Raw genomic sequence first — 25,843 nt, forward strand, 5'->3', positions numbered from 1 at the left:
AGATGGCACGTCTGGAACCACAGGGGCTATGGGTATGATCTGAGCATTTACTGCTCTAAGATCCTGGACAAACCTAAAGGTATTGTCAGCCTTTCTCACTGGGTTGATAGGTGTATTATAAGGGGAGATAGTTTCCTCAATAACCCCTGTCCCTAGGAATTCCATCAACATAGGCTCAATTCCCTTTTCTTTTTCTGGGGAAGTGGGTATTGTTTAATGTAGACAGATGCAGTGCCGGGATTAAGCATTGCCTTGTATGGTGTACAAGAGATTAGGCCAACACCTTGGTCAGTATTTGCCCAAACCTCAGGAGGAACCTGATCAAGTAGCGGATCCTGTGGTTGGCATTCCAAATATAAAAAACAAATACTGTTTGGTACATGGATGGGCATGACTGAGGATGTGACATGTAGGTGTCCCGTCTTACTAATCCCCAACTGCAACCTCAATAGAACAAACAAATCTCTCCCTAATAAATGCACAGGACAATTTGGAATGATCCTGAAACAATGTGTGAACATTGACTGGTGATTGTATGGATGTTGTATCAAGAGAGGAGGAGTTTTATAAGATCTTGTAAGTATCCCATTAATTCCCACATAGGGCTCAGCATTCTCTCTTGGACTACTATAATAATCCTCACATTAAGTACTACAAGTAGCAGCAGAATCTACAAGAAAAGGGAGAGGATGTCCTTCTATGTTTAACACAATCAGTGTCTCATAAACATAACCCCTTAACCATGTCCATATGGAATGAATCATTTGCTCTCTTCCTAGGAAAAAGATTCACGCTTCCCATCCCCTCTGTTCATCCTGCCATAATATCCACCCAGGGAATAACTAAATATCAATCAGTCCCACAGACCCGAGCTACATAATCCTTACATGTTTCTCCTACATATGGAGGGGGGGAGTGGAGAGACCTTTCCTTGTATTTCACCCATTTCTTGTAACTTAGTTGAGACGGAAGCAGAGCTGAACTCTTCCCAGGACTGGCTGTACTGAACCGTAAAGGCTCCGACAATTCCTGTCAACTGGGTACAGAGGACTTATGTCTATGCTCAACTTCCTCCTCAACTGCCTGTTAGTATTAACCCTTAAAACCGTCACTTGCGTTCACCAGTTTCTGGGTTAACAGGTTTGCGTTAACGCATTTGCTGCTCACCTTCAGCACAAAATGAAATTACGTAATATTTCATAACATCACAGTATCATTTGCTGCTCACCTTCAGCACAAAATGAAAATACTTCATAACATCACAACATAAAAGTCAGCATAACATCACAACATAAAAGAGAACATAAGAAAGCGACAGATAAGAAGCGATAGAAATTGGCTGACAGAAATCAGGGTGCAGACAATAGGTAAATTCTTCCCTAAAGAATACCTCTTTTAAATTCTTCCCTAAAGAATTTCTCTTTTGAATTCTTCCCTAAAGAATTCCTCTATAGACTTGGCCATTAGTCTATTTAATTCTGGGACTTCCCTAAAGCCCTCAGTTTAAAGCCTATCTTCCCTAAAGATAGCTACTTTCCCTTTCAGTCTATTCCAAGTGGATTCAAAATAGAAGCAACTGAGAGTTTTGGTAAGAATCGGAATTCCCCTAAGCCTCAAGGCAGGAACTTTCCGTACTCACCGAATTCTGTGTGCTCTAATCCCGGAACCGAGCCCCCAGCTGAAAGGATCTGCTTCTACTTCTAGTTCCTCGAATGCACCGTGACTTCTCCTGCACCAGAGAGACAGACGTCTGGAGAGATATCCCAATAACACACACGCACACAGTATGGTCTTAGGAATATACTCTAATGTTTACTTGACGAGGTGATCCTTTTATACACAATATAAGGGGTGGTCTTTAGTTACATACAGCTATTTAAGTTTTAGCCATATATAGTGTTATTTGATACATTGTAAGGCATACAAGGCATACATCGTATTTCAAAGAATTTACAATTTCCACCATCTGGTTACAATTGAACTGAGTAGACAGGAGAAGAAATACAACTTCCTTACAGGAACATATATGGCTCAAGTTTGATTAGCTATTTTAACCTTTCAGTAATTTTGAAAAAACTTCATATATGCCACAAATTAGTTAACTTGAACTTCAGCCAACACATTTAAACAGTTACAAGTCTTTTTTGCCTAATGGGAAAAATGTGTAAACTGTATGAATGAATGCTGATTGTAAGCACCAAAGGCAGTGTGATTTAGTTCATCCAAGCTCTTGTAACTCTTGTACTCCTGTAACTCTTTTTGCAGGACTTGTCTACATGTAGGGTTGAAGAAAAATATATATGCATAAAAAAAGAAAATAAACCAATTTGGATACTATGATTACAGGTATTATTAAAATACTGTTAAATAAAATATAGTACTTTTTCATTACAGAGAAACATTATTGTGAACACAGCAGCCATTCTAATTGTATTTTGAAAGTATTGAAAGTGAAAGTAGGACTAGTGCTAAAATCATGAAACCCACAGGCCTCTATTTTTACATAAGGTGACCTTTAGGACTGTTGAAATTTAAGGATATGACACAAGGATATGACCAAACTAATGTTTAGTTAGCAAAGCAGCCAAGGTAGTAAAATACTTACATACTAAAATACATTCCATAAAGTTTGAAATTAGTCTTATTGTTAGAAAGAAGCAGTGGAAGTCATTTAAATAAGCAGTTATTAATATAATTTATATAGGGGACCTAAGTGTAGCCTCTGACATCACCAAAGGACTTCACATAATAATTGATAGCCAGGGGCTAGTAGTATTTGTCCAGAGATGGTCAGAAACATTGCAAAGCTGACATTCTAAAGGAGTTGTTGGAGACTCTGGACATGCAGAAGAAAATTATTGAATTAATTCATGGTATATTAGACTGCTGGAGATCATGACTATGATATATTCTCTGTAACCGGTCACTGTTACCTCAATATTTACTTATTTCAATACGGTAAGATTACGTGCACATTTTTTCGAACCTTAAATGGCTCATTGTTCGCCCAAAACATAGGCAGATATATGTTCCTACTATTTTGGGAATGTCACTTTATGAACATGATACATGAAAGACATGTTATATATGGTGATTATATTTGTTTTTGATACATTGTAGGAATATTGACACATCTCTGTATTCTATATTTTTTACTCATACACATTGCAATTTATATATGTAATTTATGTATATAGATACCTAAATTTTATATGTACTCCTACTTTATACACCCAATTCCATTTTTTATTGGATGTCACATATTGCTCCCGGCGTATGACCTATAGATACACCATACACAATCCCACACACTCTCTCTATGAAACTCATCACCAAGGCTAATCTTAACACGTTTAATAGCAGAATTAGTTATACACAGTACAACATCAAGCACCTTCACACCATCACAGCATATGAGGGACTAAGTGCCCCCCTTTTGGGTGCTTAGGCAGTCCAGGGTGTGTTGCTTTTACACTTCCCTGGACCTGCTTGTTATCCCCTCATCAGGCTGTCCCTTTCCCCTATGTGCTTGCAAGGGGCGTGGTTTGTGCGGGATCTGCACAGGCCATGCCCACTCCTCCCCCTCAGCTCCTGCTCTGTGCGGAGCCTGAGCAGCATCTGCTCTGTAAGGAGTCTTCATGCTATCCGAACTCTGTACAACTCAGCCCCAAACACACATTTATGGTGAGCTTCCTTCTGCCTCTTACCATTACATAATTGCACCTATGACCCTCAATGTATTCTGATGGTACCATTCTACCTGTAGGTACCCTTCTCATGATCTAGAATCAATAATATTATAGTTCACACTATCGGATTTATCTCCATACCATTTCCATATCTACTGGATTAATTTATATTATACACACTTTATACCTAGCTACTATATAAATATAAACCAGTGTGATCATAAAACCAACCACAATTTATGTAATTCATGTATTTTGTGAAATTATGAAACAGATAATATACTTTGTTCCTGTCTTCATATGTACTATTAGAATATGTTCACCTACTACTGAAGATTATCTACATTGCACACATACACCTTGGTTATGCATGTACTTATATTATTACCATTGTATAGAGCCTATTTCCTTATCTACTTTTCTTGTTATGTATGCTTGTTTATTTAGATAGGTTATTGTGATAACTAACTCCCCTAAAGAAGCCAATTTGGAAAAAACGCGTCAGGAAACCTCTTTCTTTCTCTCCTATCCACTTATCTTGATCATAATGTCACACTTACCTGTTCCTCACTAAAGCACAGGCATCTCTCCCCTGCGCATGCAGGCATTTCTGATGCTTGGCGTGCCTCTGTTTCCAAGCTTTATAAACTCTGTCCATGCTGCTGGCCAATCAGAAACTAGCCTCTTAACCAGCTAGCTCTCAGACTCCATTTTGTGTTCGTGCAACAAGTCGTGTCTCCTTTTTTGTCTCCATTGTGCTGAGGCCTTAGTTGTGAACTAGTTTCTGTACACCTGTTGCTTAATCCAGTGTTTCCTGCATCCAGCTCTTGTTTTAACCCCTTGTTGTCCAGTCTGTTGGTTCCCACCCAACTTCCCTGTGTTGTTCCTGTGTTCCGTCTGCCTGTGGATATCCCTGCTTCCCCTGTGCCTCCTGCTATTTCTAGTGTCTCCATTGTTTCCTTTCCCCGCAGTGGCCCCTGTGTCATTGCCATCTGTCTCCTGGATCCCTGGCTATTGACCCCTGGCATGTGACCTGACCTCTCTTGCTTGCTGCCTGTCTTGACTCCGGCTTTCCTTGACTATCCTCCTGCCTGGTGATTTAGTACTGTGCTTGCCCACCTTGGTGTGCCCATGGACCGCAACCTGGCCGTAACCAGCAGCACAACATCCTCACTATCAGAGGCTCTGGAAAAAACCTGGTTACAGCTAAGACTCTTAGGGCTCGCACCACCTCCATACGCCCCCTAGTGGTCCTGTCTATCTGTGCGTGACACCAAATCACTTACTTTTAGAAGACATTCAAAAAAAAAATTTACTAGTCAGAGTAGGCACAAAAACACTGATTACTTACTGCTCATGCTCTATAGCCTTCAGTGGACGCTTCCTCATACATTAGGTGTTGTGCAGCAAACCTAAATGTGATGATGTTGCCATTGGCAAAGGGAAGGTATTATTAAGAAATTGATTTATTGTGACACTAATTTATATCACCACTGTACATGAGAACAAATCTATATGATACTCCACTGTATATGATGCTATAATACTATCAGTAACCTGCAAGAGACCTTGTCTTGTCTGGAAATATTCTGTATGAATCTTGCAATATAATGGTAAAAACAAATCAGTGCTTATAGTGCAGTGTAAACAGAAACAATATTCTTCAGTTTATCGTGATACTCAAAGGCTCTGCATTTCAGTCTGATGTTGCAGCTAGGACTGCTATCATAAATTTCTGGTTTATATACTAGGTAAGCTTCCTGCACCCCCCCCTCTCCTCCATGTGTAAAAGTTACAACATTGCAAAAAGCAAGCTTTCCCTGGCCATAAAATCACATCTGCTTATGGCAAAGGTCTCTCATGATTTTTCTGCGACAACTCAAAAAAATCTTGGACTTTCTATCACTTTCTGTCTAGTGACAACGGTCGTTAAGACCAAAAGCAAGAGTTAATTTCTCAAGCAGGGACACAGCATTAAAAACTACACAGTGCAAACCATTCCACAAAGTATCTAGGCCCAATCACTGAGGACCCATATAGTCTTTTACCAGTTAACCAAATTTCAAATGTACTTTTTTGAAATACATATTTTATTGTTCCACATTTATTAAACAATACTATTTTCTGATCTTGCCAGGCCCTTGTTTAGGCATTTATTAGAAAAAAGTGAGAATGTTTTTTTCATTTCTCCCTATTATGTAGCAATTGTGACACTGGCTTCCAACGGGGACTACTAGTGGCCTCTTCTACACATTACTTCCACACTTCCACACATCAGGTATTGTCCACTTCTGTCTTCAGCAGAAGACTTATCCTGAAAAATATAGTACAGTTATCATAGTCCTAATATGCAGATGGTGCAGAAGGTTAAAAGTACCAAAACACCACAAAAAGAAACACTAAACACTCTGCTGAAACTGTTATGTTAATAAATAACATTCTGGCAGTTGTAAGATTCTTTGCTTCAAAACATTCACTGTTTGGTAAAATAAACATGAGCATTTAAAAGATGTTACTTGCATATTATCATATTGTGTAGTTTTGTTGTCCTGTAATGATTCACTAATAATGTATTACAGTGAACTAAACGCTTTAGAGAAAACATTTTATCTGTATTTACTTTTTAAGAAAAATTTAAATACATGATCCTTTAAAGCAACTACAATGCAATATATTTGTAATATTTGCTATTTATTTTGTGTTTTAGATAAGGTAAATTATTCTTATTCAGCATAATGAATTGACACTAATAAATGCCAAAGAAAAGCATAAAATAGTAATTGCAGTATGCTGAAAAAATAAAGGGGTGTATCTCTAACTATCCATGCCTGTGGATTTGACCCTTTTTGTGTTCATTTTTTTGTTTTCCTTGTCAGGTTAATTTTTCCCCATTGCTCCAGTTTCCTTTGCTTATACTCAGCCATTTCAAATTCACCAATCAAAAATATCTTAAACTTTTCTTACAAATAGCTCTGGAAGCATTTTAATGTCAGACAACATTTTACACTGTAGTCAGTAGAAAAATCAGAATTTAATTTTAAGGTTAAATCGTCACTAAAACTGTTGGGGATGTCTGGGGGACCCATGGGACAATGTTCCAAAATAAAAAGTGTCAAAAAGCATGTGATTTTGTCCAAAATTAACCTTAAGATATGGGCGAGAACTTACTGTTTTTAAATATAGGCTTTAAGCAGCCTATATTTAGAATTGCATCTGAATTTACTTCATTATCATCCCAATTGTTTTTTGTCTTATTTGACACTTTGACAAATTTATACATTTTACTGATTGGAAAACTTTTGTTTTATAATTACCTGGGTGGCAGTTGTAGCACAAAATATTAGATGGACTTTAGCATCAGTCTGAAAGAGAACTGAGACTGGGGCAGCAATTAATTAAAGTAGCCCTTGAGCTATTTAAACTAGGAGCCTAAATTAATTATTGTGATCCAATGAAAGCCTAGTTCTTAATCCCACTTAATATATGTGGCATATCTTGCCGTTGACCAATGATCCCCAATATGAAAGTCTTAAAGCAATATTTCCAAGATGAATGGGCATCAATTCCAGTGCCCAGATATGGAAAGTTAGTAGAATTTTGGCAAGGATTTCATGTTTTTTGTATTAACTTGTATAAATTAATATAATATTGTGCACATTCCTTGTATTTAAATTGTCCAGTAGAAATCCAAATTAAAATAATTTTATTTACAAAATATAACACTGTAGAATGTAAAAACATACAGATGGAATGAACATATAACAACCCATTGGAATTAAGTATTTTTTTTTACTCTTTATTTATCAGTCTTCCAAAACTTAAAAGAAACCTTTAACTATGAATATAGCTTTGCTTTAATTAAATTTAGGTTATGTTGTTTAAAAAAGAACAAATACATTAAATGAACGTAGAACATTTGCCTTTTGATGTTCTTGTTATTTATTTTTATTGCTATTATATAGTAAAAGTTCTTGTCCCAGTTAACAGAACTTGTTCTGAAAATCTAACAAGCAAATTGTACTTCTTTGCCTTCTTTGAAAACTCGAAAGGTGGTTGTTATATTTAACCCAGTTTTTTTTAAAAAACTTCTAGAGGCCTTTATTTAGAGATTAAAAGAACTTTTTACCATTTATTATACCTTTTTTAGAGATTTACCACAGATAATGTGTCACATATATAATGTATGTGGTGAATTAGATATATTTATCAATGTGTTTTAGGGAAATTGGAAGAAAAGTTAAGCTACGTACACACGTCAGATTTTTATCGCCCGATAATCGGCATCGGCCAATTATCGGGCGAAAATCTGCCGTGTGTACAGTCGGTGTCGTCCATCGTCCGGACGACCGACCTGCCACGGACGATGGACGACAGCCGATCCTAATGAAAGGGAAGGGGAGAGCGCGCGGCAGGGTGCTGCTCCGTCGCTCTCCCCCTCCCCACTCCATAGAGCATGAACGGTGCTGTATGTACAGCACCGTTCATGCATCGTGCACTCCCTTGTCGTTGGAAAGGATCGTGAAAGATCCTTTTCAACGACAAAAATTGCAAGTGTGTACGCAGCTTAATCCTAATTTTTACAAGTACCATTTTGAATTGAAAAATATATGTACTTGTAATTGAACTCCTAATTACTTTAGAAATTATTTATCATGCACAAATATAACATAGTAACATAATATTACCATCAAAAATAATTAATAGTATTAACTGTTTTTTTTAATTTTGTGTTTTATATAAATAATATTATTTTCTAATTGATGATGACAATTGTCCAAAATATTCAAAAATCAGAGACTTTATCTAAACCTAACTCTTTCAAATTCTGCTCGTGTACATTGCACAGTTGCAGCACCAGTCTTTCACTCTAGCTAGATGTGCTGCCAGGTAGTAGTAGAAAAAATGAGGTACTCCCAGTCGGTCCACAGTTTTGAGTTTCATTAGCAAAGATCTGTGAATACTGTGGGCTTTGTTGAGCCAGATGAAGCTTAATATTTTAGATGAGAGAGTTTAAAAAAAATAATCAGTTACTTTGATAGGTAAGGTTTGGAAGATGTAGAGAAACCAGAGAAAAACATTCATCTTATATATGTTAATGCGCCCCATCCAGGAAAAAGCCTTCTGATCCCATCTGTGTAAATCTTTTTGTAAAGTGCCAATAAGTGGTAGGTAACTATTGGAGAATAATTTCATTAAGGCTCTCTGTGATTTGGAATGGGAATGTTTCAAGTTATTTCTACAAAAGCATACTGAAAAATATATTCCAATGGCTTACAGCTGATTTTAAAAAAGCCATAAGGAACAAGAAAAGGGCATTTCAAAAATTGTTTGAAAACTATTAAGAATATAACAAATTATGTAAAAAGGGGATACAATGTGCAAAACTTCAAAATGAAAGACAGATTGCAAAGGAAAGTAACCCCCACAATCAGATCTGAGCATGAAGGCCCCTTAAAGGATGTTTCTGGGTTGGTAACTGGGGATAAAGACAAGGCAGATTTACTAAACACTTTTTTCGCAAAAACTGTGTACACAAAGGAAAATGGCAGAGCTCAAGTCCTAATTCATAGCAATGTCACTGGAACTGATATACAGTTGGGCAAAATTAAGGTTGACAAAGCCCCAGGACCCAATGGATTACATCCACTTGTCTTCAAATAGCTGAGCTCTGTTATTTCAAAGCCATTATTTCTAATTTTTATAGACTCTTTAGTCACTGGAATGGTACTAATGGGTTGGTGTAAGGCCAATGTGGTTCTTATCTTCAAAAAGGGAGCGAAGTCATTACCAGGTAAGAACAGACCTGTTAGTTTAATGTCCATAGTTGGAAAGGTACTAGAGAGCTTGATAAAGAACCACATAAAGGAATTTCTGCTAGAAAATATTATAAGTGATAGTCAGCATGGCTTTAAGAAAGACTGAAGTTGTCAAACAAATTTACTCTCTTTTTATGAGGAAGGAAGTAAACAGATAGACAGTGGAGTATAGCAGTTGATATAGTGTACTTGGACTTTGCTAAAGCATTTGACACAGTACCCCACACACAGTTAACATTCAAGTTAATCTGTAAATGGATAGAGAACTGGCTTAAAGACAGCATCCAGAGAGTTGTAATTAATGATTCATACTCTGAATGGTCTAAGGTTATTAGTGGTGTACCCCAGGGTTCAGTGTTGGGACCTTTACTGTTTAACAGCTTTATAAATGATATAGAGTTTGGGATTAAAAGTACCATTTCTGTATTTGCAGATGACGCCAAACTACGTAATGGAATTAAGTACCGGTACATACAGGATGTCTATAATCTACAAGCAGACCTGAATGTACTGTTTGATTGGGCAGCCAAGTGGCAAATGACATTTAACCACCCGGCTGGTAAACCCAACCTTGGTACGGGGTAGTAACACTTGCAAAAAGCGTTAAACCCGTACTTTTTTCAGGTGGTTAACAAACGTTGTATTGCAATCCGATTGTCATACATTGTATGACAATCGGATTACAATTGTAAGAAAATACTCACCCGGTCCCCGCAGCTCCTCCAGACACGTCCTTCCTCTTTTGTGTTCTTCCGGCAAGTGCAGTGACGATCTCCGGGGTTTCCCGGTGATGTCGCTGCATGCGTCGGTGCAGGAGGCGGGGCGGGAAATTCAAATCCTTTGCATTGAACTCAATACAAAAAAGCTGTATTGAGTCAAATACAAACAAATCTTTATATAATATATATATATAATTGTATTATATATATTTATTATATAAGCTACTGTACATAAACATTACCTTATACACTATTTTTTTTTAAAGATTTTTTTTTATGTTTTATAAAAAAAATTTTTAATATTAAATTTATAAAATTTTGGACATATTTGGGTGAGTTATGCAGTAATTTGTTGTAATTCAGTGAATTATAAGTAATTATTGAGTAATTTGGTGAATTATAGCCTACAATCTAAAAGAAATTTCCATGCAAAAAATGTAACACTTTTTGCATGGAAGTTTGGAAAGAATTAGAATACCCGGCGTTCGTGTATGCGTCTCTCGGTGATTCCTGATGATGTCCGTGCGTGCGCCAGTCGATGGGGGTCGCGACCAGCGAGCGCGGATTTCATTGATAAATTAGGCCCAGTATCTCCATTCATCCTCTATTGCCCTCGTATTGCCTGCGGTTATAGCTAATTGAAGGCACCTGCTTTCAATTAGCTGTGACCGCACAGTTCCCACGGTCCAGGTCCACGGTCCATTATGATTCATAATGTCATTGTCGGATAACCTGTAAAAAATAAAAAAAAACAAGTTTAAAATAAAAAACAGATACGAAATAAATAATTAAAAAAAAAAAAAAATCGAATGTCGTATGCAACAAAATTCGGTTCGGGTCTACCCAAATTCGAACAGCCATATTCGGGTCGAATAGAGGGACAACCTGAATTTGAACATCAGCACAATTTATGATATCTACTAGACCCTTGTTCGGACATATTTCTGTAACTTACAGGTCTACAATTTAAAAAAAAAAAAAATGAATAACAGTGTACCGCTTTTGGTACAGAAATCTAGACATCAGTGTAACGCCCAGGTGGTTAATATACACAAATGTAAAGTTATGCACTTGGGGGCTAACAACATGCATGCTTCATACTGTCTAGGGGGAAAACATTTGGGGAGTCAGAAATGGAAAAGGATCTGGGGGTTCTCGTAGATCATAGACTTAATAACAGCATGCAATGCCAAGCTGCAATATCTAAAGCAAGTAAAGTACTTTCTTGTATTAAAAGAGGAATAGACTGCAGAGATGGAGACATAATCCTTCCCCTGTACAAAGCATTAGTCAGACCACATCTGGAATTTGCAGTCCAGTTTTAGCCACCAGTTCACAAAAAGGACATTGTGGAATAGGAGAGATTACAGAGAAGGGCAACTAAATTAATTAAAGGAATGGAGGAGCTCACCTATGAGGAGAGATTAGCTGAACTGAATCTATTCTCCCTTGAGAAGAGATATTAAAGGGGGGATATGATGACCCTGTATAAATATATAAATGGCCCATATAGAGAACTCTCTTCCCAATTATTCACTTTGAGATCATTACAATGAACAAGAGGGCACTCTTTGCTCCTGGAGGAAAAAAAGTTTAAAAATTTAAAAAAATATATTATTGAATGCAATACAAATTAATTTGAAATTCCACTCACCAAACACAACGGCCGCAGGCACCGACGTCTCCGGGAACTCCCGGGTGACTCATCAGATGCAGAGGACACCAACCAGAAGATGTGAGATGATGGGGATCGTGAAGAAGGACGCTGGCGGATCAGGTAACATAGTATTTATCATTGTTTTTCAGTGTTTTAGCTACCGCGAGTGTGACTTAGGGTTACTGCATTCAGCATCTTTTTTTTACTCCGAGTCACATCCAGGGTTACCACTGGGGAGGTTAAAAAAAAGCTAAATGCTTTTTTAGAAGCACAGATTATAACTGGGTATTAAGGCTTTAAAGTAAAGATAGCAGAGACTGTTGAACATTCAGGGAACTTCCGATTGCCTCATAGAATCAAGAAGGATTTTTTTTTTCTCCCGTTCAAGCAAATTGTACCAGGGTTTTTTTTTCCTTTCCCTGGACGAACTATGTCATATATGGTTTTTTATCTTGGATATGTTTATTTCCTTAGTGGTTGAACTTGATGAACTTTTTTCAACCTAACCTACTATGTAGCTATATAGGTAAGGTTGCATGTTATTTTGACACCTAAATATAGAAGCAAATGAGATTTCCAGCTGAAAGCAAAGGGACGTTTTATATGTAAGTACTGTTTACTAGATAGGAAGATATTCAAGGAAGATATAGAATAATTAATTTTCAACATAATATCAAAGAGAGAGGGAAAAGACAGGCTTTTATAGGCAAAATGTATGCTTGTATAAAAATTCTACTTTATTAGGTAATTGCTTGTTTTTCTAAAAACTAGACAGAGTACCACTGCGCTAGACCTTCGCTAACAGTTCTACTACGCTAAATTATTATCAAGGGTTACATATCATTGTCACAAATGTTAATTTGAAAGGTGTCAGCAATATCTCGACGTGTTTTCACCCTACAAGGCTTCTTCAAGGGATTAGGAGACCCTAAAATTTATGATAATGTATAAAACAGTCAGCATTACCTAAACAAAAAATTTACAGTTTGTATACAGTCTTCATATAATTTATTTTATTTTCCAATCATATTCTTAGTTGCAACAGAACTTGGTGTGTGTACACCATTATTCATTTGAGAAATGGTCATGGAAAAAATAAAGAAATATTACTTAGTGTCTGCTGATGATTAACCTCAGAAAACACAGTAAGTAACAGCAAATTACAGTAACCAATGTTTCTAATGATGAAAAAAACTGACTGGATAGTTTGGACATTCTAAACAAGAGAGACAATGCAATGAGTTAACCAGTATTTGGTTGTGTTTATATACATAAAGTTAAGGGTGATATTCATCTCTTACTTTTGAACTGGCCATTCGTCAATTGCAGACTCTCCTATATTGGGGATAATTGAGGATGTTTTACAGATATACGAGCATAACAACTATAGTAGAATTTTTTTTCCGATACGTATCCAAGCGTAACAGAGAGAAAGAATATGTTGTTATCTATCCATTATTTGCTATAAGTAAAAATGGAGTCATTATTGATCAATTATATTAAAGGAATTCTTGCACTTATTATCCACTTAAATGTTAATGGGTCTGCTTTGTTTTCCATTGGAGGATTATTATTTACATTACCACCGTTGTAAGATTATTACATATTGTTGAATCTGTAATATATCATGTTTCAGTATCAAAAGTTTATGGGATATATTTTATCATTTGTAGATATCAAAAAGACCACTAGGGGGCATACCTCTAATGTGTTCTTTATATCATACGTTAGGGCTGTTATGTAGTCCTGTCAGTTTTTGTGAATTTTTAAAAATAAGTGATGTTACAATTATATTCTACTTGTATATACATAAATATTGTTAAAGATGTAAATCAGAAAATAGGGACAACATGTACCTCGATTAGATGCGTTCCAAACTAATCATCGCATTGTTTTTGCGGGACAGCACGTTAATTAGGGCCCTATATATGAATATAAAGTGTTCCATTTAGAAGATCAATGTTTGTAGTTATAATTAACAAAGTGGTTAGGTGAAATAATGAAGGGAATTTACATATTTCCTTAGTTGGGGTAAGTCATAAGTTTTGGTATTATGTCACTGCAGAAGTGGGTCCCTTGTATAAAGGCTACCTAAGCCACGGTCTATGTACTGTAGGTCAGTTAACAACATATACCCTTTTTCAGGCGTGTTATGACCCTTAACATTATAATAGAGTATCTTAAGCAATCCTATGTTTAATCAAGTAATGTCCCATGATGGGTAGGGGAAGAAAGGGGAGGGAACAGGTAGATAAGCTTTTGTTTGGGGGGGGGGGAGAAAATAGAATTAGTCTTTGGAAGATGAAGATTCAAAGTGACTGTAGTTCAAGAATTGTGAAAGAATTTTGTATGCGTTGGATGTAGGCCTCATATTCAGACTAGGTAGGAATTGACTTGAGGTGTTCATCCCACTCCCAGCCATCAGTGAAATCTGCAGAGAGCTGTGGAGGGCTGGGGGGGGCCCGAGAGTCTTTTTTGGGACCACAAGAGCCATTTTCTGGAACAAGGTGAGGGCGTGATCAAAAAGTTTAATTCATGTAAATGAGTTCGCCAGATCATGGTCTGTCTGGAGTGTGTGGGCTAAAGAATATCTAGTGGTGGGACCATCCCCTGTTTTTGAAGATGTGCGAGATTTGGCACAGAAGTTGCGGATCCCCAGCTAGCCAAAACATTGAGGTCGGGTTGAACAGACCCCGCCAGCCAAAGTCCTCAGATCCTTCCAAGCACGGTCGAGGGAGAGAGAGTTCCTGTAGGTGCCTTGGAACAGTAGTTGAAGCCGTGTGTAGCCGAGCTGATGCAAGAGACAACCGCTGCACCAGACTCCTCCCCCAAAAGTCATCCTTGTTTTGTTTTTTTGTTGTTTTTTTTTTAAAGATGACAGCACCACCTACAGAAAGCACAATGTAAGCCTTACGCATTTTATTTCAGGCAAGTTTGTGTTTATTTACCAGTGTTCCATCAATAAATTTACAGTGCAATATGTTATTACATTAAAGCAAAATATTATAAAAACAGGCATAATTTCACATAATTTCATAATCTTCTACATAAAAAAAACATTTATTTTTATGTTTGGTTGTATTGTGATATGTATTCAGTGATCCTAATTTATCAAAGCTTTCCAAGAATGGAGAAGTTAAATGAACCTGGGTGAACTTGGGTGATCCAGCAAACCTAGAATTGATCTAGTCCAAGACCAAGACTGAAAACATTTAGCAAACAATAGGAAATGATTTTTAGAAATACATTCAAGGTTACTGGATCACCCAGGTTCCAGCATGATAGTTTATTTTCTCTGGTGTTGAAAAGCTTTAATAAATAAGGCCCAGCATATATATTTTTCCAAACTATTTTGAACTTAAATTAGGTTAAAATATACTCCTTACCATTTATTTGTGGTATTAGGGAATTTAACACAGCTGAAATGTATATTATACTTACCCCTTGTGTAGAACAGATATTAACACCTATCAGCATGGATCATATTTTTTTTTTGTTTGCTTCACAGGTCTGAGAAATCACTGATTAAAAATCAGAAAATGAAATTATTCAAAAAATGCTTTGTCTAATACCTGGAATAAATTGCATTGTGTTAGGCCATTTATTTTCTCTTCTACAATTGGTCCTGTTTATTGAAATCCATTAAAAATCACTGCGCAGCATTTGTTCTTTTACATTCATATTTGATTGTTATGTACTTAATATAATGCCCTGAAATTGTATTGCTTGTCAAACAATAGGAATTCTTAGCACAAAGCAATAAAATGATGCAAAGCCCCATAATAATCAACCTCAATGTTCAATGCAGTGACATGAAGAAAAAAATATCTAATTATTTTTGTCATGGTCATATGGTTTCTGAATGTAAATTTATTTCATGCAATTTTTGATTTGGTATATTAGGCACATGAAAAAATAGCCCACGACAGTCCAGAGTTGCACCATAATACCTTCACTGTATGCTATGACAGTATATATAAATATATATTTTTTTGATTTAATGATCAGCATAAATTGGGTAGTCCTTATTTAAGAAAAATCCATGATTGTTTGTGTTGCACATATTTGTGTCAGTTCGATCAAAGATCTGTACAGCCACACTGGCCCAAAAATTATGATTGTAAACATCCCAGTTCTGATGTCAAATGCTGAAAATTTCAGAAAGTGAATTACATTCTTTAGTAATTAACTTCTTGAGTAACTCCAGAAACCAATGTATCTAAAGGGCATAAGAAGACCAACAAATGTATGAGAAACATTATGCAAATTAAAACAGGAAGAAGATGTGTACAGTGCTGGAAAGAGGTTATATTACCCCTTAAAGCTTTTCGGGCAAAATAGTAACTATACAATAATGCAGATGGGGCAACAACAGACACTGTTATTTTCCTTTTGGAACTGTACAAGTTGTGTATTTGGAATTGTGATTTGCTGATTTTCCTAATAGACCTAAGCATTTTCAGGGGCTATGGACAAAATTTCTTATGTGAATCTAGCTGCAAGAATATTTTTCTCTATTTAACAAGTGACAAAGTAGTCTTACAAGCAGGAGTTAGGAAAAGGTTGGTTTTCTTCTTCCTGGGTCTCTAAGTTGTAGATTGGAATAGAGGCCGTTTTAGTGTGCTATGGGAATAGAAAAAAGTAGTATATAAATATATATCCATATAAAAAGATCAAACAGGATCAAAAAGATCACAAAAATGAATAGATATAAAACTTACTGTTTTTGTCTTGATGATAATTAGGTGTAAATGTGTAAATGGTTGGTTCAAAAGTACTGGAGCTAGGGTTCTACAGGAAAATCTAGAAGTCTGGAGTAGTGCTTTAATTAGTATAGTGTTAATGATTATTGGATGGATATTAGGGGTGTTGTACATTAATATTACTATAAAATATAACTGTATTAATTTGAATCTTAGCAATAATTCCAACAGTAAAAAGATGGCAAATATTCTTACAGGGATGGCAATAATTAGCAAAGAGTCTTATGATAGTCCAAGGTATGAAGGGTTTATTATTTTATTTTTTTATGTGTGTATAGTTTGTTTTGCTTCATGTGCTCCCATGTATGTACATACATGTATATATGTATGCATGCATTTATATGTGTGTACATACTGTATAAAAGAGAAATTATAGGAAGAAATAGGGTTTTGGCACATTGCTTAACATGCTTCAAATTGAAAAGATTGCCTATTTCTTCCTATGATTTCTGATGTCATGGGGTTGGCTCGAAGCTAGTTTAAGACTTTAAGGAAAGCTTGCAGCCTTTTCTTCCTCTTGGTTTTTTCACTGTTTGTACATATACATGCACACATATTTGGCCCAGCATTACTGATGCAGTCTGAAAAGCAGGAAAAGTACAATACTGCACCATCTAGTTGCCAACAAAACATGATTTAACTTATTTAATATTACTTATTAATATTACTTAAGTGCTTAACACATCCTAATAATTGAATCTATTCTGTAACTGGATGATAACATCCCTTTGGAACCTCTGGCAAGCCTCTGGAATGTTGCATCACAGACTACAATACATTCATGGATGATATTGCTTCTGGTAAAAGGAGGAATCCACCTTTATGTGCTTCCACTACCAAGCTGATGTGAGTAAGTGAATATATAGTGGACCAAGATCCAAAATGGCATTTACACTGCATAACACCCTGAAAGGCTGTAAAAACAAGAAAATATGTTTGACACAAAGTGGAATTGTCCCTTTTTTATACTATAAATTGTTTATACTAGTACTATTATTACGAATTACTATTATGAATTATGTAAACACCTAAATAATGCATACACTCCAGTATTTAATGAGCAAAAATAGGTTTGCTTTGCAACCTGGACCTCCTTTTATCAGCAACAGGTGTGTTAGAATGAGTATGCAACTCAGCTGGACAGCTAATTGACAACCTGTTTGGACAGCAAGGGGAAGTGTGCTTGTATACAATAGTGCTAAGATCAGGCAGCACAGCACAATGACAACAAACCTATAACACTACCACAAATGAACAGAGGAGTTGTGTGGAACAGTAGCAGCAAATCAACATGTGTGAAGTATAGTAAAGTAAAACTTACGCTTATTCAGCAAATATCAGATTATTAAAAAAACAAATAAAAGAAATAAAAACTTTTGAATAAATATATGACAATTCCTCCTCTCTTGCCAAAATAGCATAATTTTCTAGCATCACCATTCATAATAAATATGATAGATACAAATCCAACTACATGATTTGGTGGACTTAGGCCCAAAAATCATGTGATTGCAAAAGAAATAAAAACCATGCCAATTTAATTATAAAAGTATATTGTACATAATACAAAGAAAACCCCCAGCTTATTCAGCAAATGTCAGCCTAAAAAAAAAAAAAAACATGACAATTTAATCATACAAGAAAAACTGACATAATACATTGAAATACCAATATGTGAAAATATGACTTTGAGAATGCGATAAACACAATGAGGGGGGGTCAAGTAGCAGTTTGTAGTGGAAACCATGCATACATTTGTACTAATTTTTCATGGATAAAATGACAAAACCTTTATTAACAATGATTACATATACAGTTAGGTCCATAAATATTTGAACAGAGACAACTTTTTTCTAATTTTGGTACTAGTTTCTGTTCTAATTTCTATAGTAGTGTTGGTCGAATGGCTCACTATTCGAATCGTCAGCTATTCGCTCGAATAGAACAAAATAATTCCGGTGGTCGAATTCGAACACCATTAAAGTCAATAGGGGAAAAATTTGGTTTTTTTCAGGACTGTGTAGAGCTTCTACAGCCTCTAAACACATGTAAAAAGATACATTATAAAAGGATACATAAAAAGATACATTATAAAAGTATACATAAAAAGAGACATAACACTATTACATACCCCTGTACTTCACATGAATATTAAAGAGCACCTGTCACATCAATATTAGGCTAAAGCTAGGTACATACTTCCAATAATTATCGTTAGAAAACTAACGATTACGACTGATCAACGATTATGCACGATTATACTTGAACAATCATATTGTGCACAATTCTGTACATGCTGTAACAATACGATCGTTCAAATCTAATCCATCAACAGCGTGTGTCCACACGCTAGATACAATCGTTTGAACGATGCAGGAAGTGACATGTAAAGGAGAAAGTGTACAGTAGAAACATGCACGATCACTGAACGACCGTACACATGATAGATAGTGAACGATCGTCGGCCAATCAGATCCGCTGTGGCAGTCGTTCATTTCCAACGACAATCCTCGTTCGTCGGCGTCGTTAGTCACTTTTTTTAGAACCATTTTTTGCCAATCGGTTTTTCGTCGGTCGTTCGTCGGTCGTTTCAGCGATTATTATTGGACGTGTGTACGCAGCTTTAGTCTACACGGACTGTTTCCCTAGCGTTTAATTAACCTGAGGCTTTTAAAGCCCATGTTTGAAGTCCCCATGCATTCCAATGGGCTAATCTACACCAGGATTTCCTTCAGGCACGTTTGTGAGCTTTATCTTAAACGTTGCTTGCAACGTTTAAAAAATTAAGATGCAGGATAAACACGACAAAATGCATGAAAATGCTCCTATTGAACTCAATAGAGGCTTTTACAAGCATTTTTAAGATTTTTTATGAAAGCTTCTATTGAAAACAATGGGGGCTTTAAAAAACATTTTTGGAAGGTCTTTGGAATTTGGAAGCACCCTTTAATAAGGAGACTCCCAGATCTCCACCACCCCATCCTGGGGAATGAGTACAGGGGTACATAAAACCCCTCACTGACTCCCTGAAGGGTTAAAATATGTGTAAAAAATTAGACCAGGCTTTAATGTTAAATTATTTTAATTAATGTATGTGTGTTTGTGTAACCAAACTTTTTTTTTTTAGTATAATGAAACATCACACTTTAGCACTTAGCAAAAAAATAAAATCAAGCACTAAAGATTCAAATTGACCTATAATGGACTGTAGGTGCACACAGAACAGGGACCAGATGAGCACTAATTGCTTGCTATGACAGCACCATTGACTAAGCTTAACAGACCCACCTCAATCACCCTAATTAACGAATTCTCGATCCCACTGCTCTTGTCAATGCTTTAATGTGGCAGGAGAGTCACCGGCTCACGGTGATGCGCCGTGTCCAGCAGAGCAAATATGTGCATGTCAAGCTTACGCGCATTCGCTTGATAAATCAGGGCCACTGTGTCACAACCTTTAAATTTCAGATAAAATACCAAAATAAATCAAGTATTGTAATTGCTTACTTGTAACATTTACTATTTATATACAATGTTTCCCTGAGCTTGAAAGTAAATTCTTCTTCTGTTCTCCAAGTGTGCATTTACTAATTGTGCAAGCAAATCTACCCCTTTTCTCAAGGGGGGGGGGGGGGTGTAGCAAAAAGGAACACTTGAGTGGCACTTAAAGATAGTTCCAAATATGCACAAACCACTGAACAAACTCTTCACATGACTGGGAAAGTTCAGGGTATTCTGCAGACCCCAAAACCCTAAAAACCCACAAATGACTAAATGACTAGTTATATTTGTGGCGCAAAATTGAGCTATGATTGTTTATTACAGTCTTATTTATTAATACAAATTAACAACATACTTAAAACTCCCACAAATAACAATAATTATGTCATGACCATTAATAAGAGAACAATAACCTATAAATAAAAATAATATAATAAAAATATCCTAAAACATCCTAAAAAATATTATCCTTCAGGTTGCAGGTCCACAATAACATTACCCACAACACCAGCATTAGCCTGGGATCTGTGCCTCATTGGTCCTACTTGTTCCTAGGTACAACTCCACTGCCTCTGGAACAATACCAGTTACCCATAGACTCAGTACCCAGAACTTACTGTTTAATCTCACCATTTAGAGAGCCAATACCAAAGATGGTTCCTTAACAACTTCATCAACTTTTCGAGGCACTGCCCTTGAGGACATCAATCCACCCTGCAAAATAAAGAACCCACTCTTGCCTCCAAAACAACATTGCAGGCAGGTGGGTGTTAAGCTCAACTCTAGTTAATCTGGCTCTGACCTCACTTCTGGCTCTGACACACCCTTTTTCTCTATAACCCTATTCTCTCTCTTCCTCATGGCCATCCTCCTGAACTCTTCATGACCTCCCTTTACCCTACTGAACCCTATGCTGCCTGTTCCACCTTCCCACCCAGTCATGATGGCCCTACACCTAGCTCTTTTGCTGGCTCCTTGGCCCTCTTTTTAAAAAAGTAACCACAGTTTCTAAATGAACATTTTACCTGCTAGTAAATCAACCAAATTGCGTTTGCCTATCCAATCAAGTTAATCCCATGCAATCAATTGCAAATGAATACATTTAAAAATACAGCTTGATAGAAGTAGTTTAACCTCCCCAGTGGTAACCCTGACTGTGACTCAGGGTAAAAAAAAGATGCTGAAAGCGGTAACCCCCGAGTCACACTCAGGGTAGCTAGAACAATGAAAAACAATGATAAATACAATGTTACCTGATGCGCCGGCATCCTCTTTCGCCCTTCCTGTCCTCTCGCATCTTCGGCCAATGAGAACCTCGGTTTATGTCCACTAAAAAATTCATGTCAGATATGCCTGAATTTGGGGGGGACTCTTTAAACCCGTCCCATCCAGCCTAGATTAATTTTAACTGCTCATATCGGCCGTCATCCTCTGCAACCATCAATTCTATTTGCCGAATTTTCTTCAGCTCAGAGACCCAGTCCACAGTCTTGGGATGAGGGCCCTAGCGGCTGTGAGAAAATGACAGAGCATCCCCTTTTTGATGGTTTTAATTGATCTGGGAACCATATACAATAGGGTCACCTTGGGAATATTAGAAACGTCAGACCCCGTACAATCATTAAATAATTGGATTACTGTTTCCAAAAACTAAAAATCACCGGGCAGTCGCACCAGATATGAATCATTAAACCCTTTTAAGAAAGGCAGCGCCAGCATCTATTAGACACAGACACAGCAGAGACACACAGAGAAATGCGATGCAATTCCACAGGGCAATAGTACCATCTAGACAGTATCCTAAAATTGGTCCCCTGTGCTTGCACGTCAGGGCAAGTTTATGAGTAGGAGTAAAGGATTTCTCCCAGTCGTCCTCCAATAGTGAATTACCCTAATCCTGTTTCCAGTATCTGGTGTACACGGGAGTGCTCGAGTTGGTTTCCTGTATGATCATATTATATAGTAGTGATATAACATGGGACGGCTTAGTATCCAAGCTAAGTATCAACTCAAGACCCATCAGACCCCTATGTAACATAGATGCATTAGTTAAGAAAGCCTCAAAAGACTGTAATTGTCTGTGTGTCAACCACGATAACATCCTACTCTGAGCAGGTATAGTAAGGGATGCAAAGGGGGGTACTTGTCCAATATGTAATATACTCCTTATGTGGCGGACATCAGATACATTTTTTATCAAAAACTGTGATTTGCCCATTGCTTGAGGAAAAGCCGGGGCGAGTAGAAAGTTTGCCCTTTCAAATGTGAGCATCCCAAATGTGTAGTAGGACGGAGGTAAGGCCGGGTATAGAGGTGTTTGGTCACACAAGGGAGTGGTCCACCAAAGAATTGACCTGAGATCAATTGGTGAAAGTAAGTTCTCTAGGATAACCCACTCCTTATCCATTCCACTGTGGAACCAGTCTACCAGGCATATCAAAACAGAAGCGCGGTAATAAGACCGGCTCCATCTTTGTTGTTGGGTTTTGGTAATGCACTAAGTGCTATGCAAGAGCATTTCACTTTCCATAAAAAAATCTTAAACAACCATTGTATCTTAAGGAGAAATTTGGCTGGTAGGGAAATAAGAACTGTTTGGAGCACAGAGCAACCTGGGCAGAAAATCCATTTTTAGGGTGGTAATACGGGCAAAACGTACTTTACGAACAGGCAAAATAAATGCAAACAATTTGTGGGGGTCAGAAGTAATGAATATTCCCAGATATATCTCCCAGATAGAGCTTATTGACAATTTGTGGGCTGCATCCAGGGAAGCATTAGAGATTTTCAGTTTGAAATAATTTACTTTGAAATTACTTTATAAACTGAACTTTTTGAATTCTTTCAGTATGGAGGGGATGGTGATTTGAGGGGAAGTTATATAAAGTAAAAGGTCATCCGAATATAATGAGATTTTAAACTGACAGCCTCCAATCGTCACCTCACGTATATCTGGGTTTTGGCATAGAGCCACTGCTAGACGTTCCATGATCAGAGCGTATAGAAGGGGCGAAAGGGGACAGCCTTGTCCAGTGCCATTCAAAATTTGGAATGAATCTGATAACGAACCATTCACCCGTACTCTAGCGCTTGGTGAAGAATATAGGGCTGCGATTCTAGAGACCATGCTGGGACCCAGCCCTACTTGTCTTAGTGTAGCATACATGAAGGGCTAGCTAATCCTGTTCAAAGCCTTTTTGGCATCGACTGACAACATACACATAGGGGTCTTTGTATCTTTTGCCTATTGGGTCAGCAGGATGGTTTTATTAGTGTTATTCCTGGCCTCTTTCCCATGTATAAACCTCACCTGATCCTTATGGATCAAGAAAGGAATATACTGCGAGAGCCTATTGGCTAATAATTTAGAGAAAATTTTCATGTCTACATTGATTAGGGAGATAGGCTTGTAATTTGAGCACAGTGTGTGGTTATTTCCTGGTTTTGACAGGACAGTAACATGAGCCTCTAAACTTTGTGGCGGGAAGGGTGTGTCAGTCGAAATGGGTGAAAAAAATTTGGGTTAAAAAGGGGACGATTTGGAGGGCATGAAGTTTATAGAACCACGGTGTAAACCCATCTGGACCCGCACTTTTGCCTTTTGCTGTAGATTTGACCTCTTCCTTGGTGAATGGGGATTCTAATTGCTACTTCTGAATGCAATTCTGGGAGGGCCGTCTCTTCTATATACTGTTGCGGGGAAGTAGGGGACACCTGATTGAGATTAATTTGTTTATGTGTCAAAGTAGAACTTGTGGAAAGTCTGCAGGATATCCCTAGGGAAGGAGGACATTTCTCCCTTTGTTGTGCCTATGGAGGGAACATACGTGGACATCCACAGATGTAGCCCTCGAGCTAACAGTTTCCCACATTTGTCCCCATATTGATAGATTAGTTTGCGAAAGTGGTCCCGGTGGCATTGATGCGCTAGGTCATAAAGTTCGAGGAGACAGGTTCTGGCAGCGGTTAGCTCCAAAAATACGTCAGAAGACATATTTTGTTTGTGAAGATTAGAGATGAGCGAATCGAAGCTGACGAAGTGGAATTTGATTTGAGTTTCTGGAAAAATTCTATTCGCAACAAATGGGAATTTCCTTGCTCTTTGTGGAAACGAATCGCAATTTTTCCTAAAATGGCAGCTACATGTGTGAGGACATGGGGCAAGGAACTCTGGGAAGGCGGGATGACACATAATGCCATGCATGCAGCCAATCAGCAGCCAGCCAGCCCTGTAATGTCACAGCCCTATAAATAGCCTCAGCCATCTTGGATTAAGACATTTTACAGCGTTCTGAGTGCAGGAAGGGACGTCTGCAGGCGCCAGGGAGAGTGATAGGAAAAACTGAAAAAACTATTTATAAGTGCAAGGAAAGGATAGGGAGGAATCATTTCACAGCGTCTTAGTGCAGGGAGAGACGTCAGAAGGCGCTAGGGAAAGTGCTAGAAAAGCGATATACAAGTGCAGGGAAAGATTATTTGGGGATCCAAATAGCCATTATACAGCTCTGTCATTCCAGCAATTTGTTCTTGTTATTGGGGTTCAAGTGCTATGTTGAAAAGCCTTTAGTGGCTTATATCTGTGGAAAAAGAAAAATATATACGCATTTCACTTCTGCAGTTTTATGTGGTGAAAGTGTTTAGTGGCCTATTTCAGTACAAAAAGAAAAATATATACGCATTTCCCTTCTGCAGTTATATGTGGTGAATATGTTTAGTGGCCTATTTCAGTACAAATAGAAAAACATATACGCACTTCACTGCAGTAGATATTTGTGGTGAAAGCGTTTAGTGGCCATTTTCAGTACAAAAAGAAAAATATATTCTCAGTTCACTTCTGCAGTTATATGTGGTGAAAGCGTTTAGTGACGTATTTGAGTACAAAAATAAAAATATATTCTCAGTTCACTTCTGCAGTTATATGTGGTGAAAGCGTTTAGTGACGTATTTGAGTACAAAAAGAAAAATATATACGCAGTTCACTTCTGCAGTTATATGTGGTGAAAGCGTTTAGTGACGTATTTGAGTACAAAAAGAAAAATATATACGCAGTTCACTGTTGCAGTTATTTGTGGTGAAAGCGTTTAGTGACGTATTTGAGTACAAAAAGAAAAATATATACGCAGTTCACTGTTGCAGTTATTTGTGGTAAAAGCATTTAGTGGCCTATTTCTGTACAAAAAAAAATATATTCGTCTCTTTTAGGGGTGTTTTAATTTGTTTAGTTCAGCTAAAAGTATGTCAGACAGAGAAGTGGCAGGCCATGCACAGAGGAGTGGCAGAGGTCGAAATGTTTCTGGCGCAGGCAGAGGTCGCAGCAGAGTAAGGGGGCGTGTCAACAGGAGTGCAGTGAGAGTCTTGAGCTCCCTGTGTCATCTAGCGGTCGTGTCTTGACCAGCAACCCAGCGGTTCTTGATTGGTTAACTTGGTCATCCACTTCATCCCAAGTGACATCAGACACACCCAGCCAACAGTTGATGGGCTTGTCAGACAAAACCCTTAGTTAGCATGGCCGGGGAGCAGGCCCTGTGCCCTCACCTGTCCTCAACCTGCCTCTGTCCTTTGCTGTTCCCTCAGCCACAGAGGAATTGTATGCTGTGGGCTCGGCTCCACTATACAGCGAGGACAAGCTAGTAGAGGACAGTCAGCAGCTACTGCCCAGCCAAGATCTGGAGGAGACATCCGCCGCTTCCTCGGCTAG

The sequence above is a fragment of the Pyxicephalus adspersus genome, chromosome 2 (assembly GCF_032062135.1).
Source record: "Pyxicephalus adspersus chromosome 2, UCB_Pads_2.0, whole genome shotgun sequence".
Taxonomy (NCBI): Eukaryota; Metazoa; Chordata; class Amphibia; order Anura; family Pyxicephalidae; genus Pyxicephalus; species Pyxicephalus adspersus.